Raw genomic sequence first — 6,000 nt, 5'->3', positions numbered from 1 at the left:
CCTTCGTCTCCGGTCGCCGTTCGTTCGTCTCCGATCACCGCCTCCGTTTTTCTCCATTGTCGGAGCAGTTCGTCTCCATTTACCCCGGACGAAAGGTTTGCATTCCAATATATCCTAATAGTTTTCTGTTTTAGATTTGTACTATGGTGAAAACCCTGTTTTTTTTTTTGGTACTATTAAACCCTTTCATTGTTCCTTCGTGTGAACTATTGTATATGTTAAACCCTTTCAATGTTAAACCTCTGCCCAAGTAGTCTCTAACGGTTGTTTTCGATTTCTAATTTCGTGTGTACTATTGTATATATGGGGATATATATTATAGTGAGTTTGATTTCTTATACTGAGTTGAGTTGGGTATATTTAAAAAAAATATAGAAATCATCATTTAGTTGTAACTATTAACTAGTTTGAATTAGAGTGTTAACTAAAAGAGATAGTTGTAAGTAATTTGAAGATAATTGTAGGATATCGAAGTTTATATGAAATTTAGTTTATATCCCGAATATATCTTATAACTCAAAAAGTTTAGTCAGATATAATTTATAATGTTCAAGGAGTTGTGTGACCTCTTACATGCTTTTCGTCTTTTGTAATTTAAAAGCTAGCTAGTGGTCATTGAAATTCAATTATTAATCTGAATTGGATATATAGGGATATATCTTATTGTGAATTTGATTCCTTATACTAAATTTATATGGGATTTAGATTATATCTGGAGAAAGGGGAACAACCACTCAAATAAGCCAATAAAACATTGACTCAAACAGTGGGAACAAAGGGAGGTTAGCGATGAGAGGAAACTGTTGAATAAGGAAAACCCTACAGTGGGAAATTACAAAAGGAGAGAGAATGATTTGGATATTTTTATAATTAATAATATTGGTAAATCAAGAGAATAAATCTTTATGAATGAGTGAATTGAGGGATGAATGTTGAAAATTTGTATGGACCCATGATAATTAAGGATTGTAATAACAATTTATGAAATTAAATCTTTTATATTTTAAAAAAACAAATAACTATAATAAATGTAGATACAATAATAGGGTAAAATTGGTATTAAAATAAAATCCTATTTTCAAAAATCTAAAACTGTAAAATTGGAAAACATTAGACATTTATGTAAATAAGTTTCTAAGATAGCCTTCCGAAGACATTATATCTTAGACATTTGTGAAAATAAGTTTCCAAGGTAGGCTGTCCAATCTCTATAATTATTTTTTATGTTTTAGGTTCAAACTATTGCTTCTAACTCTTTTTCCTTTAAACCGAGTATAGCTCAAATGGTTAAGGTACCTATAAATTTCTAGTAGATGTGAAATACCCTGAAATTGCAAGTTTAGGGACAGATTTGACACTTTTTAAAATTTATAGATTTATTTAACATAATCCTAAAAGTTGAATGATTAAATTTGTAATTTAACATTTTCTCTATTTGTTTACCGTAAAAGCACAAATAAATATCTATATTAAAATGAAAATAGTATTATTTCAAATTTACTTGAGGACAATTTTTTCTTTCTTTTTGACGTGAGACAAATGGTTGTTTTAAGTAAAAAAGAAAAAAAAAGAAATATATATATATATATATATATATATATATATAATTTCAAATTTCCTTAATGACAATTTCTTTTTCTTTCTTTTTGAGTTGAGACAAATGGTTGTTTACGGGGAAATTGACTCCAACGACCCAAAAAAAGTTTTGTTTTGCTCAAATAACCTATCTCTTCAAAATTGTTTTAAATAACCCACAACTGCGTTTTCTGACACGGCAGGCGTAGTAAATGTACCCAACTACCCCTGAAGCTTGAGTTTATTGCAATGTTTGAGGAGTAGTAGAATTCGCCCAAAATCGGAAAATTCCCGGGCGGGAATTAGCAAAAATAATGTAATAAAATGTTTTTGCCCGGGGATTGATGGATATTATTAACATTCAAATTTCGGCCGAGATTTGATGAATTTTCAGCCGAAATCTTAATTAATCAACAACCTTTCAATTAATGCATACACCTAAACATTTAACATTCAGAGAAAAATACCTACGAAATTTTAATTCTCCACCAGTTCTTTTTGTACTCTGTTTTCAGATAACACAACAAAAGGAAAATTGTACTCTCAACACTTAGGGTTGTTGTAATATCAAGGTCAATCCTCCGTCCATCTCAACATTTAGGGTTGTTTCTCTTACATGCACAAGGACAAGGTAAGAGCTATTTGTTTTACCAATGGTGTTCTGTTTATGTTAATGCATAGAGTGAACCTTTTGGTTTATACATATATATATTTTTTTTGTTAAAAAAAAAGCAAGATAGAGTTCATGTTGACTGTGAAATCTGGAATATTATATGAACATCGCTCGAAATTTGAAGTTTTTCGCTCGAAATATTGAAGTTGTAAGAACATCGCCCGAAATGTCAATGATTCCCGCCCGAAATCATGAAGTTGGAAGAATCTCGCCCGAAATTTTACTGAATCTCGCCCGAAAATTGTCATATAGTCTAAATTTTTATTTCTTATAATACTCGTATTTTATTTTAGTTTATAATTTTATATATGTTTGCAGGCTGTCTCGTCTGTTTGTTAGTTACGGTGGTCAGTGGAATGAGGCACAATCTGTTTATGACGGTGGAATTATGGGAGGGGTGGATGTAGATGATAGTATAAAATATGATGAGCTCATAAGTGCGATGTACAAGCTCACCAAAGTAGATATTGATAAGTTCAATATTGTGATACAATGTTTATATAAATTTCATTGCCAAGTACCAAATTATTACATTTTTTATGATTATAGCCTTAGTTTTTTCTTGAGAGGCCCTCCACATCCCTCCGAAGTACCATTGTATGTATCCGTGATATCGAAGCAGAGACATGGCAGTGGCAGCAGTTCAAAAAATCCCATCAGTCCAACATGTCAAGCATTCCATTCATTTCCTTACCAGCTAGGGCAAGATGTCCCAATTCCTATTCCTATTCATTCAACGCTACCTGGTGTTGGTCTCTCATGTTCTGTCCCGTCAATAACATCGTTGACTGATAATGTGGTCCCATACAACTTAGGTGATGATGAACTAAACTACCATAGCCAATGGGATGACGATGATGATAATGATGGGTATAATGACGAGGCTGAAGATAACAATGGGGATAATGAGGAAGGTGACGAATTTGAGGCTGATGATGCTGAGTTTGAGAACGACGTTGGGATTGACAATGAAGTTGAGGTAGAGCCAGTGGATGTATATGCCACATCTTTTGCACCCTTGCATGAAGTGAACAGAGTAAGTATGAATGCACCTTGTGCCACTAATCAAGCTTCTTGCTTTAGAGATATATCCAGGACAGTTGATGAACTTGGTTTGACCTCAGAAGAGATTGTAGTAGGGAGTACTTTTAAATCAAAGGTAGAATTGCAGTTCAATCTATCGGTCTTCGCAACGAAATTGAACTTTGAATACCGAGTGAAGAAATCTACGAAGAGTTTGCTAACTGTTGGATGTTGCGGGGATGGATGTAAATGGGGCATGCGTGCGAGGAGGATTCAAGGTTCTGATACCTTCCTCATCTCTAAGTTTTTTGGTGTGCATAATTGCAAATGCGAGGTAATGAAACATGATCACAGACAAGCCCGAAGTCGTGTGGTTGGTCAAATCATAAAAACCAACTTCGAGGATCCAAGTCGTCGTTATAGGCCGAAGGATATTGTTAACGACATGCGCAAAAATTATGGCGTTAACATCCGGTATGAAAAAGCGTGGCGTGCAAGAGAAGTAGCCTTGGACCTTTTGATGGGTTCGCCTAAGAAGTCTTATACCCTGCTGCGTAAATATGGCGAGGCGTTAAAATCTGTGAACCCAAGTACGACATTTAATTTGAAGCTTGAGGATGATAAATATTTTCAATATGCATTCATGGCCCTTGGATGCTCTATAAGGGGGTTTAGAAGCTGCATTCAATCAGTTTTTGTCATTGACGGTGCTCATCTGAAAGGAAAATATAAAGGTGTAATACTTATTGCCTCTTCTGTTGATGGTAATAATCAGATCTATCCAGTAGCGTTTGGAATCGTTGATAAGGAATCAGACAACTCTTGGACTTGGTTCTTGGATCAAGTGAAGAGTGCGATTGGAGAGGTAGATGGATTGGTTTTCGTGTCCGACCGGCATCAAGCCATTAATAACTCTGTAGCTAATGTATTCCCTAATGCTGAACACGTTAGTTGCATGCATCACATCAAGATGAACCTTAATGATAATTTCAAGAATGAGGGCATGCAGATGTTGTATCTTCAAGCTGCGCAAGCATTCAAGAACTCAACATTTCGGTATTACTGGAACCAACTTGCTGGATTCCCAGAAGTGCAAAGCTACTTACAGGAAGTCGGGTTCGATAAATGATCATGAGCCTATCAACCTGGATTGAGGTACAACCAAATGACAACTAACATTCCAGAGTCCATGAATGCAGTACTTGTGCATGCATGAGCTTTGCCAGTCACTGCACTGTTAGAAAATTGTCGTGCGCTTCTACAACGATGGTTTTATGAACGGCGGACGCATGCAGCCACAATAACATCTTGTCTTACTGAATATGCTGAGGACATTCTAAGACAATCTTCTGAACAAGCCCGACGACACACCATTCGACCGATCGACAATTACGAGTTTGAGATACACAATGGTAGTAATAAGGTGCGTGTCAATCTGAACAGTAAGACTTGTTCGTGTAAACAGTTCGACTACTACTAGATTCCATGCTCTCATGCTATTGCTGCAGCGATGCTTCGGAACGTGAACCGTTATACATTGTGTTCATCCAAGTATAAATTGGAGACACTAATTACTGCATATGCTGAACCAATCTATCCACTGGGCAACGAGGAGGATTGGGTTTTACCGGATGACTTTATCGAACACACCATCGAGCCTCCGAAGTTCGTTCTGAGAGTTGGACGACGGCAAACTATAAGGATACCGTCAACCGGAGAGCCGCAACAAGTTCATAAGTGCAGCAGGTGTGGGATCCAATGTCACAATCGAAAGACTTGCCGTCAACCGTTACGAACTACGGAGATTTAATTGCATGTATTTTGTTTCATTTTGTGTTGTAGTATCTTATGTTAGATAGCATAATGTGAGATATTAGATATCGGGCGATATTTCGGGATTAATTCGGTCCAAATTGTCACAATTTTGGGGGAGGATAATTCCAGCGATGCAATACTGTATGCTGGAAAATTTCTCGGGCGAGAAATTATCCAACGTACAACATGTATTGCGCTGAATTCGGGCGAAAGATGACAATATCCGGGTCAAATTTCACGCGAAATGGTCTTTAATTCGCCCGAGAAATATTACAGCAATTTAGTAATGCATTCTTGAAAATTACTCTATCGAAAATTCCACGACTTCGGTTGTAAAAAAGCTTATAATCAATTGTAACACTAATTATAGTCGCGATGTATTCGAAGACATAAAAATTACAAATTATCCATCAACTATGAAGACATAGATAAACAAGTTTGCACGATGTATTCAAATCAGAAAATTGACATGTTCGCCCATAGTTCAATCGCAAATTTTTCCCTAAAAAAACTAATTTTGTCTTGTGTTAAGGTGGTTATATCGGACCCAGTTGCATCATATTCAAAATATTTAACACAGAAAATCCCGCAATCACCAGAGCCAACCTGTTGCGGCGCCGACGTTACATGACGAATGCGCCATGGTAGGTTTGGTAAGGTCGGCTTCTGTACCATAACACCAGCCCTGTGCATCAATGTTGGGAGGACGACACTCATGGGCTTCAACTCGGCCTCCATAACCGACTGCGGGGTGTTCGCCCTCAGTGAATCCCACACGATGATCTCGCCATCTTCCATATCGATGCAAACCATAATCCAATGGTGTCCACCGATGTTGAACGGTAGGTAGACAGCATCCAAATCAAGCCACCACTTCTGGTATTCTGTATGTGTCCCGTCTATATAGTTAAGGA

Source organism: Momordica charantia (genome assembly GCF_013281855.1).
Source record: "Momordica charantia cultivar OHB3-1 chromosome 11 unlocalized genomic scaffold, Mcharantia_2.0 BLBB01000011.1, whole genome shotgun sequence".
NCBI classification, from domain to species: domain Eukaryota; kingdom Viridiplantae; phylum Streptophyta; class Magnoliopsida; order Cucurbitales; family Cucurbitaceae; genus Momordica; species Momordica charantia.
Note: the sequence above shows the minus strand (reverse complement) of the source record.